The sequence below is a fragment of the Pleurodeles waltl genome, chromosome 11, assembly GCF_031143425.1.
Source record: "Pleurodeles waltl isolate 20211129_DDA chromosome 11, aPleWal1.hap1.20221129, whole genome shotgun sequence".
Classification (NCBI taxonomy): domain Eukaryota; kingdom Metazoa; phylum Chordata; class Amphibia; order Caudata; family Salamandridae; genus Pleurodeles; species Pleurodeles waltl.
The window spans coordinates 56276519-56297168 of NC_090450.1; the positions used below are offsets into that span (position 1 = coordinate 56276519).

At 40.7% G+C, this 20650-nt stretch overlaps 1 protein-coding gene across 9 annotated transcripts in view; it reads left to right on the forward strand.

The window, feature by feature from the left end:
• Positions 1-20650, forward strand: part of NLGN1 (neuroligin 1) — a 772713-nt gene that overhangs the window by 154781 nt on the left and 597282 nt on the right. The window lies entirely within an intron of this gene.

A 20650-nucleotide genomic window follows, 5' to 3' on the forward strand; every position in this document is an offset into this window, starting at 1 on the left:
TCGCGGTCGGCCTGAAAGTTTGACTTTGTCCCGGTCCTGGTGCAACCAGATGACCCGATTGGCGCTTTTTGTTTCTATGCGCTAGAAAATAATAATACTTTAAAAATTCATATCTCCGGTTCCCCTGAACCGATTTTAATCGTTTTTGTGTCATTTTAAAGATAAAAATATAAGCTATTTTTATAAATTGGTTTTGGATTTTTAAACTGTTTCCTGTGTTTTATTTAATTACTGGTGTGTGATATTTGAATGCTTTACACTTTGTCTCCTAAGTTAAGCCTTGACGCTCGATGCCAAGCTACCAAGGGTAGAGCTGGGATTAATTTACTGAGACCTAACTGTACTTACGTGGAGGTTTGTGGCTTGTTGCTAGGTGTAGGTACCTACCTGCCCTACCAATAACCCATTTTCCAACACCCACAAAGTTATGATATCTAACAAATGAAAATGTGGCGCACCATATGTCTAAAAACCACTTCACTGTGTAGGTTCAGATTCATTTTTCGTAGGGAAGGCCTAGGTGTGATTTAATGATGTAACTGTTTATCTCTGCCTAGGAAAATGCTGGAAAAACCCTTCATATTTATATTGTGCTTCGTTTTCAAAATTGCATTAAGTGGTTAAATCAGTAAAAGGTTAGCCTTATAAAAACATACTTTAGGCTTCTGAGCCTGAAGTGGCTGAAAACCAGTCTACCACTAATCATACCTCCAGTGCTGGACTTTGCATCCATGTCTGGAAGAGGTTACATCATTGGCTCACAAGACAATGGCCTGGGTCTGCCTCAGAACTGAGGAACGACATGGGGTTTTGACTGCTGACCACTTAGCAAGGGTTGGCTTTCTGGTAGTGGACTGGAACCGTTGGCAGAACAAAGGATGATCTTAGCATTTCCTCTTTTGACTTGGAAATAACCGAAGAGTGCTTCTCCTATCCAATACCAAAACCCAGGCCACAGTTACAGTAGAGCACATCAGTTTGGACCCAGTCAAGTGTGGGGAGCTCACCTAAATTGGGGAGTTGCCAAGGATCTGAAGACAGGCCAGTCTGGTGGGCATAGGGTTCTGCCCCAACGAAACAGGGGTTCCGGAGTAACTGTACAGTAAAACAAAAAGGAAGTGCTTCACAAGCAAGTGTGGGACTACGCAAAAATATTTAACATTCAGTGGCAGAATTTATCCAAGGCAATGACTAGTACTCAACCAACTCCTCCTCAAAACATTCCAGGACCTGTAAAGACTATACCTGAATAAGGGCTTGCTGGAGGAAGACTTTTGACTCCTCCTGGCTCTTACTTGCAGAAGAGAACTCGCCAAAGAACACAAGGCCTCCTACTTTCTGTTGACATCCAGGGACTGGAGCAGCTCTTAAATAGACAAATGGTTGGCCTCTTGTTTGCCTGCTGTAGGGATACAATAAGCAGAAGGACCCCTGATTACAAGGTAGAACAACTGACAGCAAAGGAGTAGACCCAGCAGGAAACATGGCTAGAGAGTTACATAGGGCTTAAAAACCTGCTCTGAGGAGATAGGGTGCTACAGGATTGACCTGAAAGTAACTTTCCCAGCAGTTGTTGAAAAGTTATTTTTTCCACTTGTAGAAGAATGGGACAATGTGATGAGGTTAAGCAAGAAACCTAGATTAACCCCTCTGAGTGCTTTTTCGCTGGCCTGTAAACAGGTTCATCATACCATGCAGGAAAGTTATTTAGCCTAATAGTGACTTAGCTGGCTAAAGCGTCAAGCCTTGCCTTGCTGTAGGTTTTAGAAGTCCAAAATATTTAAAGAGCATAAGGTCACAGATTTGTCTAAATGACAAAGCACCCTCCGCAGCCGTGAATTCTGGCTTTGTCCTGCTCTGTGCTTTTGGCACCCACACCAAGGGTTAATCAGGAGCAGAGATAACAGCTTTGATTGGGGTCACCAACTTGATGTATGTGACCTTCGCTTAGTTGCGGTCACCCTGAAATTGTAACTGGGTTCACAGAAACTGCTAGCTGTAGTTGTTCATAAGCACTTTACTTATAACAGGTGCTAGTTGTCTTAATATGTTTTATTTATTTTATACAATCCCCTTTAACATGTTTGTATGATCTTGGTGTTTAGTGTTAATTAAAACTGTCTGTACTTCATAACTTAGATTGGGAGTATTATTGTGTTATGTTTATTACTTTAAAATTGTTGGTAAAGCTTGAACCTAACACTTATTTCTCTGGAGATTGACTGCAGCTTGTGATATAGCTACTCGATTTCCTAAGGACTGTGTTTTTACCTTTCTGTTTACTAAGTTGCTAGTAGTCACCCCTCTCAAATTAATAACCTACTTAATAACAGAATTTTCCTAATGTGTTACAAGCTGAGGGGCAGTGCTTCCAACTTGAATAGATTATGCCTAAACAACAATATTTTTGGACAAAATAGTTGTTATTTAAGCTGGGCCTTTAAACTATACGTCACATTTCTCTTTGGGCTGACATGTGTCTCCTCTGAATAGATGAATGAACACTGGTTTTGCTAGTAAACCTAGACCCTGAAACATGGGTTAGGATCTGGTTGGTGACTGTGGTCAATTCTGATCCTAACCAGCTATGGGAAACAATATCAAATGGGTGTTTATCAGCCTAAATCATATTCAGCTTATACATGAAGGATATTTAGCACAAAGTGGATCAAGATCTATATTTTCCCAATAAATACCTAATATTTAAACACAAGATTTAATATTTGCAGTTAATATTGTGCTCTGCCTGTGATCACCCAAAGTTCTACATGCTTTCTTGAAATATGTTGAGTCCTCTTACTATAAGAACCTGTGAACAACAACATGGCCAAAAACTAATGTTATAGTATTTTGAAACAAAGAGATATATTGCTGCATGTGGGATGTAGCTGAATATATAAGCAAATGCTGAGAAATACCTTTGGGGACTTATTTCATGTCATTTCTCAGATAGTGTATTCAGTTGGAGTACTTAACAGTAAGGACAAACTGAATTAGGCCAGTTTAGAGACACATTGACTCTTCTTCATAGCCCTAGTAATTTATAAACATCTTGATTTTAGTTTTCCAATTCATGTATGGCAATTAGATAGCATTAACTACACTACATTAACATGTATCTCTCCATCTCCTCTAGATCTCACTGCCATGCATGTTGGTCATTTGTCCACCAACTATGCTTTATTGTTGAGACAGAAATAAATTCAAGAACAGTGTCTTTCAGGCAATGCATTGGAGTTGAAAAAAGTATTTGATAGATTTATATGAATTTAATATTTAACCAGTAACTACATCAGGCCATTTAAGGAGTTTGGGTGCATGTGCCAGGTGTTCAAAGCTTGTGGCATATTTACTGTGCAGTACAGCCGGCTATTGATAGCATTAGATAGCATTAACTACACTACATTAACATCTATCTCTCCATCTCCTCTAGATCTCACTGCCATGCATGTTGGTCATTTGTCCACCAGCTATGCTTTATTGTTGAGACAGAAATAAATTCAAGAACAGTGTCTTTCAGGCAATGCATTGGAGTTGAAAAAAGTATTTGATAGATTTATATGAATTTAATATTTAACCAGTAACTACATCAGTCCATTTAAGGAGTTTGGGTGCATGTGCCAGTTGTTCAAAGCTTGTGGCATATTTACTGTGCAGTACAGCCGGCTACTGATTGAATGTACTGTTATTAAACTCAATAGGAAGGACTCAACACTGCCACAGTTTTTATCAGCAAGCAATCTAACTCCAAGACTACACCAGTACTAACCATCTCCTCAGAAAAATCAGTGTGGCTAGAGATCATGCTGCATCTTAGAAATGCATACCTTACGCATCATAGATATTTCCTTCAGGACCACAAAAGTAGATGAACCCTGCCTTCTTATATTGCTGGGACCCTCAGCTGCCTTCAGCACAATTCATTGGCATTGTTGATCAATGGTTATCTTTATACCTTTGCAACTGACACCATTTTGCTCACTTTTGCACCTCCAGGTTAGAAAAGAGCCTTATCACTTGTGAAGTCACCCAGGGCTCCACAATGTCTCTAACTAAACATGGATGAATTTTGTGCTCTACTCACAGATAACAGCATCATGATTCACTAATATGCGGATGGTGCATAACACTATTTGGAAGTCTCCTCTGCTTCAGTTAGCCAGTGCTTCAAAACCTGCTTGCACATCATCCAGACCTGGATGTCCAAAACCTACCTGAAGTGCAACCTACCTAAGGAAGAAATCATGTTATTTGGCAAGAACAATAAACAAGATAATAAAACAACCCTAGCTCATTGGCATGAACATTGACAGTTTTGAACTCTCAACTTTCTAAGTCACTTGGATTCACCCTGAACACCAAACTCACCCTTAAGGAACACACTGCCAAGAAATCAAAAATGACCTTGCACCAGCTCTCTCTTCTGAAGAAAGTCAAACCATTTCTTCCAGAAAGAGACTTCAGAACAGCTCTACATGCAATCATAAAATTACATCTAGGCGGTTGTAATGGCCCCATCCATATCCTCCCAGAGTCCATTCTAGCACTGATATGGGGCATTCTACATGATGCAGCACACCTTTTTCAGGACCTGAAGAAATATGAGTATGTCACTCCTTTTCTGATGGAACTCTGTTGCTTCCCTTGCCAGCCCGCACCATTTTTAAAACCATGAGTCACCCCTTCAAAGAATGCTACAACACACTGCATTAACCATGCACAACCCAGCTTCCTCCACTCTTACTTATTAACTTTATTCTTGTTTTAATCATCGGACCTTTTGGCTAGGTTCACACTATAAAAATGCTATAAACATCCATGCAAACATATAGAAAGGCTTTTCATACACTTGTATGCATATTTATGTATATGTACAGTGCAAACCTCAACCACGAACCTTGTTGATTCTCCTGATCCTTTTATACTTGTAAGCATACTTTCCCCCTTTGAATGAGGGAGCATGTTATATTTACAAATCATTGTGATATAAATTAATCTTAAATTAATAACTTGAAGTCATAGCATATAAGCCAAAGTATGGCAAGCTGTGGCAAGCTAAAAGGGACAATTGTCAATTTCAGGAAAAATGTATCACTACAAAGTCTTAATGGGAACTCATTCCAGAGAGCAGAATACTAAAGGCACAAACATCTGCAGCAAAAAATGGCCCACTTGAATGAGCAAGCATCAAATCGATGCCCTAATCCGCATACTTCCATGGAGTTTCAATGGGTAAAGACTTTTTCCTTCTTTCACTAAATCTCCAGTGAGAACAGTGAAAATGATTTCTTTTTTAAGACCTAAATCCCTTCAATTTCAGTTTCTATGTTGATATCTGAAAGAACTATTGTCATGGGAACTACAGGGGCCTAGTAGCTTTTTTTAATATAACGGCTTGGGATTTGAATGGAACAATTCAGGCTACAACAACAGAAGTGATTACTGTAGAAGCAGATACAACAGCAGCTGAAAATCTGGATTTAGTTAATTTACCAATTAATAGGCCCTCTTTGCAAGGTATTTACAACCATACATGTAATTTTACAGCCAAAATAGCTGTCTCTTGCCTACAAGCCTTTCACAAAAAGTAACCGTGCACATGCAGATTAATTTATTACCCCAGAGGTGTGTAATATTATATAGGAGTGAATCCCATACAGTGAGTGGGAAATGTAAAGTGGTGATGGCGATGATTTGCTTTGGTTTTTGTGAATATCTAGATACACATCTATTTGTGATTATTGGGATTCTCCTCTTCAGCACTTTTCCACCATGGAAATGTGAGAGATTTAGACCAGTCAAGGCAGTGGTGAATTCTTTCCAGGAATTTAACAGATAACACCCGTAATATTTGTTGGTGTACAGTACAAGCCGTTTACACTCCGGGGAAAAATGTTTTACCCATGGATAAAAAAAGAAATGTATGCAGAATTGTCCAGATTTCCTGAATTTCCTGAATGTCCAATTATATGGTGCATACACATCCAATTCCTCATTGTGGAAAAGGCAACATACTTTCTTTAATACAGCTTGTTCTCCTTAAGGAAGTCAGTGATGCTTTTTAAAAAGGTTTTCAGTTTTGGAAAGAGTTGAGCGGGCAGTGTGGCAGGCAGTAGTTTATACCACTGCCTACTTTCTCTGGGGCTGCCAGCTTACACTTGAAGATTGTATTATCTTCAAAATATGACTCTGGTATTGTGGTCTTTGAGAGGGTCATTCCATGCATTGGTGAATACATCACATGCAATATCACAGACATGTACAATGACTTAACATATTCATTTTCCCAGTGGATGTCATATACAATCTGTTTGAATATGTGATTTTGTGGAGTAACAGAACAAAATTCAGTAAAAACACATCATGGTTGAAAATTAGATAGCAATTTCTCTTCTCATCAAGTTGTCAGTCTGATTTAGCACCAGTGTTTGATATGATCACATCCACTTTCTTTTGTGTAAATAATCTAATACCCTTTTGGGAAAAATGACTCTTTGTGAGAAGGAACACTTTACATCTCGATTTTGGAGAAATTAGAAAAAGATTTTGAATACTGTTCTCAGAGGAAATAATGTATCACTCAAGTGACCCAAACAGGTAAGAACTCTGTGACTGATTGATGGTTCGAAGTTTTCTAAATAGTCATTCCCAGGCAGAAACAAATTAAAGGGCCAATTTTACCAGGCTACCGCAATCACTCCACTGGTGAGACATACTGGAAGAAGCTCCATTCAACAAAAAACAGCAGTGTGGTGCCAACCATACTCAAAGTTAGAGACAGGTGTTATGAGACATAGGGATTCACAGAGTAGATACGAATAAGCTGTATCCTAGTAAAATGCCCATTTTCTTTTGCTATGTTATGTCAATTTGTACAGCACACTTATCCCCCAAGATTGTATCCAGGTAATCTGGGCAGATGTATAGGTGTGTGGTACCCAAGGTGCTTAATAAAGAGCTAGATATTAAACTTCTTGCTGAAGCTTTCAGAGATATGCATCTATCTACTCCTGACACTGTAATGTTAGCTCAGTGTTTGGAGCTGCAGGTGAAGGGAAGAGAATGTACATTTGGATGGAGAGTCTCCTTTCTAAATATGGTCCCAACCAACAAAATCTCTAGTGATGAAGGTCAAAGACTTGAGTTATAGAAGAATGTCACAAACAGGTCAGTGTAAAGCACAAATTACACTAACCTACTAGGTGGTACCCTCTGCATCACTGTGGCTATGCCCACTCTGTTGCAGAAGACACTGCTTGCTTTTCCCACTTGGATACACAATCACAAAGAGAGGTTAGAATCAGACCAATGTCAATGCCGCTGATCTAACTCCTTTTTAGTGTATCTTTACCTTGAACACAGCCAAATTCACCTACTTAAGATATGCCTTTACTAATATCTCCTCCCGGTCAGTTTATAAAGATACATAACATTTAGCAACATGTAGATGGGAAACAGTTCCAGTAAGAAGCTAGTGGTTGTGGAACCTCTTATGAAAGAGTGTTTAAAGAGTGAAGATAGCAAAGTAAGGACCCTAGTTGAGATGACCAGTGATATTGTGAATTGTGTTCACGATGGATCAGACTAGGGGCCTGATTACGACATTGGCGGATGTGATACCCCATCACAAAAGTAATGGATATCCCGCCCGATGTTTTACAAGTTCCATAGGACATAACGGAACTTGTAACACGGCAGACGGGATATCCATCACGTTTGTGACGGAGTATCCCATCCGCCAAGGTTGTAATCAGGCCCTAGGTACTGAATGGGCTGACTGATCAGAGATTGAAAGGTAGCTTCCTTAGAGCAGCTAGGAAAAAATTACCTGTGAAGGATAAATGGGACTTAGGGGCTTATTTACAAGCCTCTTGCACCACCGGAGCATCACTTTTAGTGATACTCCGGTGGTGCAATGCCCTCTGCCAAATCTGGGGCAGCTCCAAAATGCAATGGGTGTTGTGGTGGAATGCCCACAGCAACACCCCTTGCACGCCCCCTTCACGCTAAATGATGCATGTAAAGGGGCCTTGTAAATATGGCACAGGGCATTGCGCCACCGGAGTATCACTAAAAGTGATGCTCCGGTGGTGCAAGAGGCTTGTAAATAAGCCCCTAAGTCCCATTTATCCTTCACACAGATTGGGTAATTTTTTCCTAGCTGCTCTCAGGAAGCTACCTTTCAATCTCTGATCAGTCAGCCCATTCAGTACCTAGGGCCTGATTACGACCTTGGCGGATGGGCTACTCCGTCACAAAAGTGACCAATATCCCCTGCCATATTACAAGTTCCATTATATCCTACAGAACTTCTAAAACAGCAGGCAGGATATCCATCAATTTTGTGACAGAGTAGCCCATCCGCCAAGGTCGCAATCAGGCCCTTAATATTACATAATTAAGTGTAGTGACTGATACACTGATTGTGGGATGGTAAATCAGTATCTTCACCCTACATCAGTGTATCAGATCACTTGAGTATGAAACTACAACACATATTTTTCACAACTAACTGCTCAACTATAGGGCCAGATAATAGAATATATAATATACCTTTTCAGGTCTTGCTACAAACAGTGATAACTGTTTGAGAGACCTCATTTTTCCAATACTTTAAACATATGCATCTGTGAAATAATATAGAAAGTGAAAGTTGAGTGAGCCTTCTTCAGTCTTAGGCTTTGATGGGTATTTCATGGTTTGGTAGTGCTTAGATGAGTAGCCCATGTGAATGATTGCATTGCCCCATTTGTGTTCCAACTGGGTTTTGAACACTGCCTTAACTAGTCCTTTTATCAGTGTGCTGATGTAACACTATTTGTACATCATAATTAAGAGTTGCTGTGTGGTTTTTTATGTTTTGTCTTTACTGTTATGAATTCATTGTAATTGCTGGATTATGCCTTTTGTTTTCAGGACGTATGTGATGCAGGCTTGTGGCGTGATTTTTTCACACCACCAGTGCATGTCCATTTGTTGTGTATTGCTGTCATAATAATATACTGTTGGTTTTACAGTTTTATTTGTTTGGAAAGTAAAGGCATCCACACTTATAGGCTCTGAATATGACTTTGGCGGTCTTTTCATAAGACCCCTGAAGCTGGGGGCACCGAAAGACCACCGGTGCTAGCAGTCTTAAGACCGTCCTATTATGACTGATTTCAGAATTCTGTCCAAAATCGGGCAGAATTCTGGCACCAGTTGTGCTAGTGGTCTGCAGTGAAGAGAAGGTTCCACCACTGGCACCGCCATGCCAAAAGATGCCGCATGCCATACGGTGTGGCGGTGTCCTGATGGTGGGACACTGCCACCGGGACCCGACCCCTCCAGGAGGACCTCCTCAATGGATGAGGTAAATGGATCGTCCGACAGGAGAGGGGTGTGTGTGTCGAGTTTGTGAGTGTGTGTGTGAATATCATGAATAATGGGGGCAGGGTGTGTCTGTAGGTGCGTGTGTGAGTGATTGTAAGTGGGGTGAGGGGTGTGTGTGTGCATGTTCGTGGATGGGGAGGGAGTTGAGTGCGTGAGTGCATGTGTGCGGGTGTGAGCGACTGAGTGTGTGAGTATGATTGAGTGGATAGAAAGGGTGAGAGGGTTTGTGAATGTGCCTGTGTATGTGCATGGACGGGGAGGGGGGTGAGTGTTTGTGTGAGTGGACGGGGATGGGGCTACGTGTTTGTTTGGGTGGAGGGGAGGGGGTGCATGTTTGTGTGAGTTAACAGGGAGACTGGGTGCGTGTGTGTCAGTGGATGGGGAGAGTGCAGGAGTGCATGTATGCGGTGCAGGGGGAGAGGGGTGTGAATGTATGTATGGGCTGAGGTAGGGGGAGAGAATGCGTGTGTGAGTGTGGTGTATGTGTGTGTAAGTTAGTGTGAATGGGGGTGTATGACGTGAATGTGTGAGTAACTGGGGGTGTGTTTGTGTGTGGGAGTTAAGTGGGTGCATGTGTGCGGGTATGTGGATGTGTGTGCAGGAAATCCCAGCAACAAGAATGCAGATTCCTGTCGCCTGGATACAAGGCCGCCAGCTTTTTCTGGTAGTGCGACCGCCAGAAAAATGCTGACATCTTTTGCGTCTTACTACTGCTAGCTGTATTACGGCGTCCGTCGGGCCAGAGGTGCTCACCTCCTGCCCGGCAGACCGCTGAAAAGCAGCAAGGTGGGCGGAGTATCGGCAGTTTGGCTTAGGCCAAACCGCAAACTCTTAATTTGGCGGTCTTCACCACCGGCCCATCGGTGGTGAGACCGCCACTGCGGGTCTGGCAGTCTCAAGACAGCCAGACTCATAATGAGGGCGATAGTCTTTTTTTACTAAGCGATTAAAAATGCGGCCCATTGTCAAAATGATCTACTGTGCAATATTTTTCTATGCTTGCCTTTTAAGCTTACTATTCACAACTAAATCTTAACTTTCTCACTCCTTTTTCAAATTTACTGCTGTTTGAGAGCTCATTGTATGTCCCCTAATGCAGTGTGTTCAGCTTGGGTGTCTCACTCCTAGCTTTTACAGTGTTGTAGCCCCTTAGGTTGCTTCTTGTGATATTTTCTTTACAGGACAGCTGGGTGAGCACAGTTGTCAAACTATTATCAAATACTTCCCTAACAAACTGCCCAAACTCTTGGCTTTGCCATTGCATGTTTAAAAAAAAAGAAAGATCTGAATGTTTTACCAATGCTAGTTTTTTTTATATAACTACTACATTTTCATTCCCACAAACCCATTCAGTTTCACAAAAGTTCCCCAGGAACGTTTATGATATTAGTGGAGTCCTATCAGAAATGGCATATTGTACTCATCGCTGCATTGATTTGTAGTGCTTGCTATTGTCGATCTGTAATATATGTAGCTTACAAAGACCAAGGGGAAATTGAGAAACTGAATACATAAATAAATGATAAAAACTGAAGTCAAGTGCTACTCTCGGTGCTCTTTTAAAAAGCCAATGAAAAATCACACCACCAGCTTTTACAATCTATTCTGCTGTTTTGGATTCGATGATAGCCTAATTAAATATTATTTATTTTTTGATAGCTGTAGTTCAATGGCAATAGGAAAATAACAAAGCGCTCAAAAGAATAGTCTTCATTTACAATAAAACTTCTTTTTATGAAGGTGTTTTATGTCTTCTCTCATAGTAAAACAATGCAAATTGAATGATCTCTCTACCAGAAGACAGTATTTACTATTTTCTCTTTGAAACAAGGCATGTTTTTTTATTCCCCTTAACACCTCTTCCCATTTATTTGACTCCTTAATAGGATTATGTATTCAAACGGATAAACGGTTGGCGCTTTATTGAAGGATTTGGTACATGAAAGGTGATTTTTTGCAAAGAGAAAACCTATTTACCCTCCAATTTCTCTCTTCATTAAGGGTATCTCCTTATATTGTACAACTCCCTTTTCATATAGTTCCAAATAGCATAACTTTCCTTTGCCTTTAGCTTCTGCTGGAGAGTATGCAAAACCTTATCTATATATATATATTTTTATAGGTGTTCACTAATTGTACTATTAGATACGTTTCTATGTCTGCTTGGCTGGCTCATGTTTCAAATAAAAGGTTCCTTCATTCTTATTTCGCTGGCTGTCAAAATTGAGAAAACAACATTTGAATCAGAGGAAAAATGCAACAAACCGATTTCATATTTATTCTGTCCTTTTTACATAATAAAATTCTCAGACAGTACTTTCTTTACTTTTGAAAAGTAATTTTTGGGTCAAATTATTTTTAATGAATATGTGACACAAAAAATGCAAAATAAGTTACTCATTGTTTTAATAATAACGTCTAAGGACGAGGTTGAAATCTCTGAGATGCACTTTAATTGATTTACAAGCAACTAAAGTGTATTAAAAATGTATGATCAGCAGTTTTTCCAAAACCGGCTTTCGCATGTTTATCCTGGTAGAAACCCTTTTTGTAATTCTGATCACAGTATAATTTATTTTCACATTTCCATGAACAGCAGTACAAAATGATTTCCCCTGTATTTTTCAGTGCAGAATGTGTCTAGTAGGGCCCCAAGTAGGCGTGAGAGCAAACGCAAAAAACTGGAGGATTGGCAATGAGAGATTCAACGGAATTAGCATTATTTATTCTTCATCAAAATAGTTCTAATCTACAAAGCTCTCCTCATCACTGACCCTGCCTACCTGAACAGCCACATTCACCAACCTTCTAGACCAGTGGTTCCCAACCTTTTCACTTCTGTGGACCCCCACTTTATCATCAACGGAACCCGGGGACCCCCACTGAATCATTATTGGAATCCAGAGACCCCCCACTGAGTCATTACAAAAGCTGTGGACCTAATCTGCTAATATTATTTTACTTTCTAAGAAGTCGCGGACCCACTGAGGTGGGTTCGTGGACCCCCAAGGGTCCCCGGACCACAGGTTGGGAACCACTGTTCTAGACACCTCTGCTCTGCCATTCTCTCACCAGCACACAGACCCCGCATACACAAAAGCACAACAAGGGCTGTGCTTTCTCATACCTGGTCCCTAAAGCTTGGAACAACCTTCAACAACACATCAGAACCTCCTTCACTCCTTGACTTTCACAAGAAGCTTAAAACCTGGATTTTCCAGTTACCCCCAGGGATGGCTTCACACCCCAGCTACACAGCATCTAGATAATCTCACGGGTGATTAGAGCACTATAAAAACACCAATAGCACAACATGACCACTTTACCAAGAGGGAGGGTACCACCTTTAAAGAGGCCATACAGTATATGATGTCACAATGTCTGTAGACATCATCAAACAAAGCAACGTTCTGGAACGCTTCTTGTTGGTAATTGTTAGTGAAGCAAGATTGGGCAAAGAACATTTTTTTCCTGTTCACTAGATGACACCTTTAAAGGCAGGAGGGTGAACATGAGCACTGTTTGCACTGTACTTTGTTAACATAATCAAAACGAGTAGTGCACGCATGGCTACACATAGAATAGCTGATGTTGCTGCGTCCCAAGATCTCTGTTTGCTTTTGGCTTTGTAATGACAGAGCATTTGGCATCGTTCACACAAGCCGAGTACATAGACCCTCCTTGGAGACCCCGAAGAAATGCTTGTGAAAAGAACACAGAGGCAGGAAAGCGTAAATAGCAAAAGGCATAATTAACAAAGGCAATGTCATTTTCATCAGTAGACACAAGGGCCCATGTGTGAAAATTGGCAGACGCTCGCTTCTCCTGGGGTTCTGCAGACTCGCACCACAGGACACAATGTAATGTGCTGAGGCAAGAGCCTTCCTCTTCGGTTCATCTTTAAGCAACGTTGTTAGGGCAGACTGAGGGCAGAGCAAAAATACATAACCTTTCACATTTTCACAGTACAAAAAAATAGTATGATTTATTGGATTGCATTGTTCTTTTTGCATTCTTTTAGCCACAAGGTGAATGTAACTTTTGTTTTCTCTTTTTTACTTTGTTATGTTTCGCAGGCAGCGTACTTGGCACCCCTCTTACATTCTATGGGCAATATTCAAAAATGTGTTTTGGCATCTGAGTTCCATGTATGTGCCTATCGTCATTTTCCAAAGGCAAAATTCCTAATACAGAGATGTAAAATGGGAACTGTTGGATTACCTTTCCAAATGGCATTTGCAAAAATATAAATTTTGCCTATATGGTTATTGACAGGTTTTGCAGGTCCCTAGCTAGTTCTACCAACAAAACTAGATGAACACCCACACCCATACATTAGATGGGTAGTTGCTAATATGCAGCATGTAGTTTGACACTCTAGAATTACATGCAAATATAGGTATGCCAAAAGCAGTATCAAATTGGTTTCCAGCTATATAAGGAAGGAACACATTCATGTATAATGGCAGGTTGGAGCGAGGGTTAGGGAAGTGGAAAGCAGGTGTCTGTTTTTTTTCTCTCTTTGAGAATTGAAAATCATGTGAATTGCACTTAACATTTCTAGCCCTTGTCCACAGCGGAAGAAGGAAGTTAAAATTGTACACAATTTCCAAAGTGATGCAAAATTACTTCTTTATGAACTGAGCTCTAAAATACATCATCATGGGGTCTGGAGCTCTCAAAGTGAGATATTCTATATTGTTGAGTGAGTGCAGATAGTTCAATAATTCAACTTGAAAACTAATATTCAAAAGAGATTTTCAAAGGAAATCATTTAGTGATAACTTTATTATTTTCAGAATATATGTGATAGCTACCTTCTTATTATGCCACTCAATTTGTCCTTTAGGTGTGTTTTTGTATGTATTGCCCCAGATCAAGCCTGAGTCGTTGTTACATTCTCACTCAACAGCGGTACACCCATGCCGACAAATCACTATGTTACACTAGAAAACCCCACGCCATTCATTTTCATATTACTCTCAAAGTACCCATTTGATTAGTCTAGGTGCATTGATGGCCTTGGATTCCTACTAATACTCTATAGAGCCCCACCTTAATTTTTGCAGGAGCTATTGCTTGTGTTTCTAGAACAAAGAGCAGAAACAGATTAATTGCTTCATAACCCTTGCGTTGATCCCTTAATCAAAGCATTGACGAGCAACCTTGAGAGTCATTAGTGATTGTTTTCTTGCATCATTAATTGATTTAGGGTAGTTTTTAGTGCCATGCTGTGACCTGAATCTTCTCTATGCACTCGTGAAAATCAGTGTGAAGCATCTTGCTGCCAGGAGTCTTTAGAAAGCTGAGAAAAAACGATGAATGGCTGAAAATCAGTGTGAGAAATGAGTTTATTTTTGATCAGACGCTTACCAATTTTCGTTTGAAAAAAATCAAAAGATCTGTAGAGTGTAGGCATGGAAAATGAATGAAAGGGTTATCTAGAAAGCAGCATTGGATCTGGTTAAACTGAGACATTCTGAAAGGTGGTTTAGAGCTTTCAGTTAAAAAGGGAAAAGCAGAGGCATATCTCGGTTTACTCTGAACCCAAGGACAACCTTCATAATTTGTAGATTTGTATAGTAGTACTCCAAAATACCAAATGGAGGCAAAACATTTACGATGATGGTCGGTACTGATTTTCCTTCAGCAGTCTGGAAAATATTGTTAAATACATTCTTCATTCAAACAGTCCTGGCCCCACATTTGTGTCAAAATGCTTATTCCAGTTTTTGAGAGAATTTATGAGATTTTACAGAGTTGTTCACTTGATCGCCTAAGGATGTTATAATATGCTTAAAGTTAGCACTCATAGCTCACTATTAGGACATAGGCACTCACTTGATTTCTTAAAGATACTTGAAAATGCTGTTATTAAGGAACAACAATTCATTATTCTTCAGGCATAAAAATATGTTTTGCTATTGCACTGCAATCAATAACCACTTTAGATTTTGGAATTCTGAAGTTTTTTTGATGTTGAAGTACTGTTTCATTTGGATAGACAGGGGACATTTGTGGGAAATGTGCAGTGTTGCACCCATACATACATCTTCTGAATAAATAATATTTCTCAGGCATTAGGTTTTGATTAAGGTCCTGGGAAGAACGCCTACACTGAAATAACATGGTTTCCTTTGAAAAAACGCATAATTGATGTGAGGCTCTTCTTTTTCTTGCCCAATTGCAGTATTGTGCAATATTATAGTAATGCTTCACAATTTTCAGGCTGTGGATACCATATGTGATGCTGAGTAACATGAATTCTATATTTTCATAACCCCCCTTGTCTTCAACCCAGTGAATATATCTTCATGTGGCTGCTCTGATGTATATTCAGAGTTTGCTTGAGCTTTAGACACACTGAAGACAGAATAGTAGACATACACGAATAATACTTTTTATATATGACTGGTACTTCATTTTACAGTTTCCATGCAAGTTTTGGATTATATGAAGATATAAAGTATTACAGCCACAGAAATGAACTCTGCATTTAAAATTTGGTTTTCAGTTTTGGCCAATGCATTCATTTAAGGACCAGCAAATAGGATCAGTATGTCATCCCTCTGGTTTTAACTGTACCAAACCATGTGACCCTATTTATGCACTGCACCATGACAGATCCAGAATATCAGCCTCAAACCATTTGGGGGGTGCGAAGTTTGAGTCATTTGCCTTTGTGCAATTAAGTGAAATTTCTGCAAAATTATGCAAAATGCAAATCTGTCACTACTCAATATATTTCACCGCTGTTAGACCTGACAGCCTTAGGGTAGTCACCCCTAACTTTTTGCCTGCCTCCCTCCACTTTTTGGACACTGTTTTTGCTGGTTTTTAGACTCTGCGCACTTTACCACTGCTAACCAGTGCTAAAGTGCATATGCTCTCTCCCTTAAAACATGGTAACCTTGAATCATACCTGATTAGACTATTAATTTACTTATAAGTCCCTAGTAAAGTGCACTTCATGTGCATAGGGCTGGTAAGTTAAATGCTACTAGTGGGCCTGCAGCACTGGTTGTGCCACCCACTTAAGTAGCCCCTTTTTTCCTTGTCTCAGGCCTGCCGTTGCAAGGCCTGTGTGTGCAGTCTCACTGCCACCTCGACTTGGCATTTAAAGCTACTTGCCAAGCCTAGAACTCCCCTTTTTCTACATATAAGTCACCCTTAATGTGTGCCCTAGGTAACCCCTAGAGCAGGGTGCTGTGTGGGTAAAAGGCAGGACATGTACCTGTGTAGTTATATGTCCTGGTAGTGTAAAACTCCTAAATTCGTTTTTGCACTACTTTGAGGCCTGCTCCCCTCATAGGCTAACATTGGGGCTGCCCTCATACACTGTTGAAGTGGCAGCTGCTGATCTGAAAGGAGCAGGAGTGTCATATTTAGTATGGCCAGAATGGTAATACAAAGTCCTGCTGACTGGTGAAGTCGGATTTAATATTACTATTCTAGAAATGCCACTTTTAGAAAGTGAGCATTTCTTTGCACTTAAATCCTTCTGTGCCTTACAATCCACGTCTGGCTGGGCTTGGTTGACAGCTCCTTGTGCATTCACTCAGACACACCCCAAACACAGGGTACTCAGCCTCACTTGCATACATCTGCATTTTGAATGGGTCTTCCTGGGCTGGGAGGGTGGAGGGCCTGCTCTCACACAAAGGACTGCCACACCCCCTACTGGGACCCTGGCAGACAGGATTGAACTGAAAGGGGACCTGGTGCACTTCTTAGCCACTCTTTGAAGTCTCCCCCACTTCAAAGGCACATTTGGGTATAAAACAGGGCCTCTGCCCTACCTCATCAGACACTTGCTGGAGAAGAAACCTGAACCAGAAACTACATCCAGCCAAGAAGAACTGCCTGGCTGCTCAAAGGACTCACCTGTCTGCTTTCTACAAAGGACTGCTGCCTTGCTGTTGCCCTTGCTGAACTCTTGTCTGGCTGTGAAAGTGCTCTCCAAGGGCTTGGATAGAGCTTGCCTCCTGTTCCCTGAAGTCTCAGGACCAAAAAGACTTCTCTCTTTCACTTGGATGCTCCGTGCGCCGAAAATTTCGACGCACAGCTTGTTTCGCGGCAAGAAAAACGCCGCACTCCGACGCTGATCGACGCGACGCTCTTGGGACGATCGAAGATCCGACGCACGGCCTCGCAAGGACAACGCCGCCCGACCTCTAGAGGAGAAATCGACGCGACGCCTGCCGTGAGATCGTAATTTCAACGCGCAGCCCCGCAGATCGAAGTCTAGAGGAGAAATCGACGCGACGCCTGCCGTGAGATCGTAATTTCGACGCGCAGCCCCGCAGACCGACGCGCAGCCGGAGAACAAGCAGGAAAATCCACGCACAGACCCGGGACATCTGGTAATCCCCGCGATCCACAGAAAGAGACTGTCCGCGCGCCGGAAAACGACGCCCGACTTCCCCGCGTGGAAAATAACGACACAAGTCCGTGTGTGCTGGGGAGAAATCGACGCACACACCCGTTTTCCACGCACCTCTTCTTTTGTGGCCCTCTGAGGAGATTTTCCACCAGAAACCAGGTACTTTGTGCTTAAAAGAGACTTTGTTTATATTCTAAAGACTTAAGACACTTTATATCACTTCCCTGTGATATTTCTACAATTTTCCATTGCAACGTTATTCTTTTTGACCTACAATTACCCTGATAAATATTATATATTTTTCTAAACACTGTGGGGTGTATTGTGGTGCTATATGGTGGTATTGTATGATTTATTGCACAAATACTTTACACATTGCCTTCTAAGTTAAGCCTGACTGCTCGTGCCAAGCTACCAGAGGGTGGGCACAGGATAATCTTGGATTGTGTGTGACTTACCCTGACTAGAGTGAGGGCTTTTGCTTGGACAGGGGGTAACCTGACTGCCAACCAAAAACCCCATTTCTAACAACCGCAAACTGCGACTTTGTGTTATTTTTGGTGCAAGGGTGTGTTTAAACAAAAACACTGAGAATAACAACTGCTCACATTTTGTTGTTCTTATGTGTCTGGGGTACACTTTTGGCACAAATGGAATGGCACATAATTACATGGAGGGGCATAATTTGAAGAATTTGGTGAATTACGGCGCTCTAATGTGCATTTTGCCCAGGCCTGCAGTTTATCTTTGATCATTTTTTATTTAGTACCAATCAATTAGAGAAGGTCTCAAATCCATGGCGCTATACTCTAAAAGGGCAGGCATTTTCACTCTTAAATTTTCAGAATGCCTCTCTGCTGTGGTCAACCTGTAAACTACATTTCTTGGTGCCTTTCTGCCTTCTGGGATTCAATTGTGCTAGAAGCCAATAAACACCTAAAGCCACCTTTGACAATGATGAGTTTGACTCTGGCAAAGGAGATAGATTTTGACAAAACCTATAGGAAAAAATGTTGGGAGCTGTGCAGAAATTAAAAATAACAGCCCTTGAGGGGCCCATTCCACACCTTGGTGATTCCGTCAATGTGTCTAGCAAAATGGAAACTTTTCCATGTAATAACTCTGCAGGAAGAGTATTGATGTTGCAGTCATAGCCAGTAATGTATTTCAAGTGCACATGCCTGAGAGAAAATCCATTATTGCTGTATTTTTATATAGTTATTATCTCGACCTAAAAATGCATTTGTCATTTGACTCTTGTCAATAGGAAACAGATCAATCATTCTGGCATTTCTCATGTAATGTGAAGCCTATACTACAAAGACAGGCGTAATGTGGCTTAGTTCATATAGGTAGCCATTGTGCTCATAGAATATGTAGATGAAATATATAAGCACCAACAGCAGCTCTGACATGGTTAATAGCACTTTGAATTGAGTTGCATCTGGATCAGAGTTGCAGGAATGCACATACCAGGCCTTATTAACAACTAATTTATGGTAATAAGATTGAGCAGTTGACTGCATTATACAAGTTCAATTTGTGTTTACAAAGAGTATTGAATTTGTCTGGAAATATTTTCTGAAGCAGCCACATCAACTGTTTTTCATTTTTGAATATTTTAAGATAGCATACTTCTAAATAGTATTTTTGAGTATGTGACCCAGTATCCCGCTGTGGTGTTTTCCAGAAGTATACATGCCTTTCCCTACAACATCTAAATTGAGAATAAAGTGTAATGGTTCATATGCAGTTAGTACCAATAGAAAGGACTGTACTCTTTGTGCATTTTAACTTGAAGTAATCGAAAGGTTTTGGGCCACTTGGAGTACAACTTCCAGTACTCATAAATGTTTTTTGCAAATGTACCCCATAATGTAGATTTAGGTACAGGATCTGAGGGATACCTTATATGTAGCCATACAAATGCTCCTTCACATGTTGCAGCACATCTTTAAATAAGTGCACTATGTGCAATCAGGAAAAGTACGCCCTATTACAGATAATCCATTGCTCCTAGGGTAGCTCCAAACTTTAGTGAAAAGTGCAACTCCGTTTGAAACAGTTAGCCTGTTTTTCGTTTGCAGGATGAAATTAAGTCTGGTGGGGTTCATGGGGCCTCTTTCGCTCCTTTCAGAGGTTGCCCTTGTGGTGGCAATGACTGTGCAACTATGCAACACTGCTTTGCATCACACAGACAGGGAACCTCCTGGTGGCCTATTCTCCTCTGCTCGGTGCAGAGTTAAAGTCTTTCCTTCATTACAAAGACGCCTCAGAAAAATAAGGTAACGCCCTTCATGATAGTGTCAGCTCCTCATGTGAACCGGTAACATCTGAATTACAGAAGGAACCATGGAACATCTGTCTGTGACCCATTCTGTAATACCAAAGTGGCACAGAAAGCAACACTAATCTCCTTCGCACCTCAAGGGCACTTTTAGGTAATACAACCCCAGGTGTTAAAAGAAGCCTGGTATGGCTAGCATAATTTAGTAATAAAAAGTTATTCCTTTTTTTATTAAATGTGTTTATTTAATGGGGATACAGCCACTTTTTGTAGGTGAGTACTTCATATGAAACAATAAAACGTTTGTACCATTGGAAAAAATATTTGTTTTTGGCATGCATAGTCAAAATAGAGTAGAGGAAGAAGGTTACTATGTAAGATGGAAGCCAGAAGATTGAAAGCATTTTAGTTTTAAAGAAATAGATCAGGTTGGTGTTGAAATGTGGATCCTTGGGAAAGGCAGTTTGAATGTTTTTATGCTTGTCGGGAGAGGTTTTGTTCAACATATTAGAAATGTGTACTTCAGAGATATCAAGGATCAGGCTGGATGTGCTCGATTCAACAGAATGATTTTGAAATATTGGAGCTTTCTAAAGCATAACACTGTA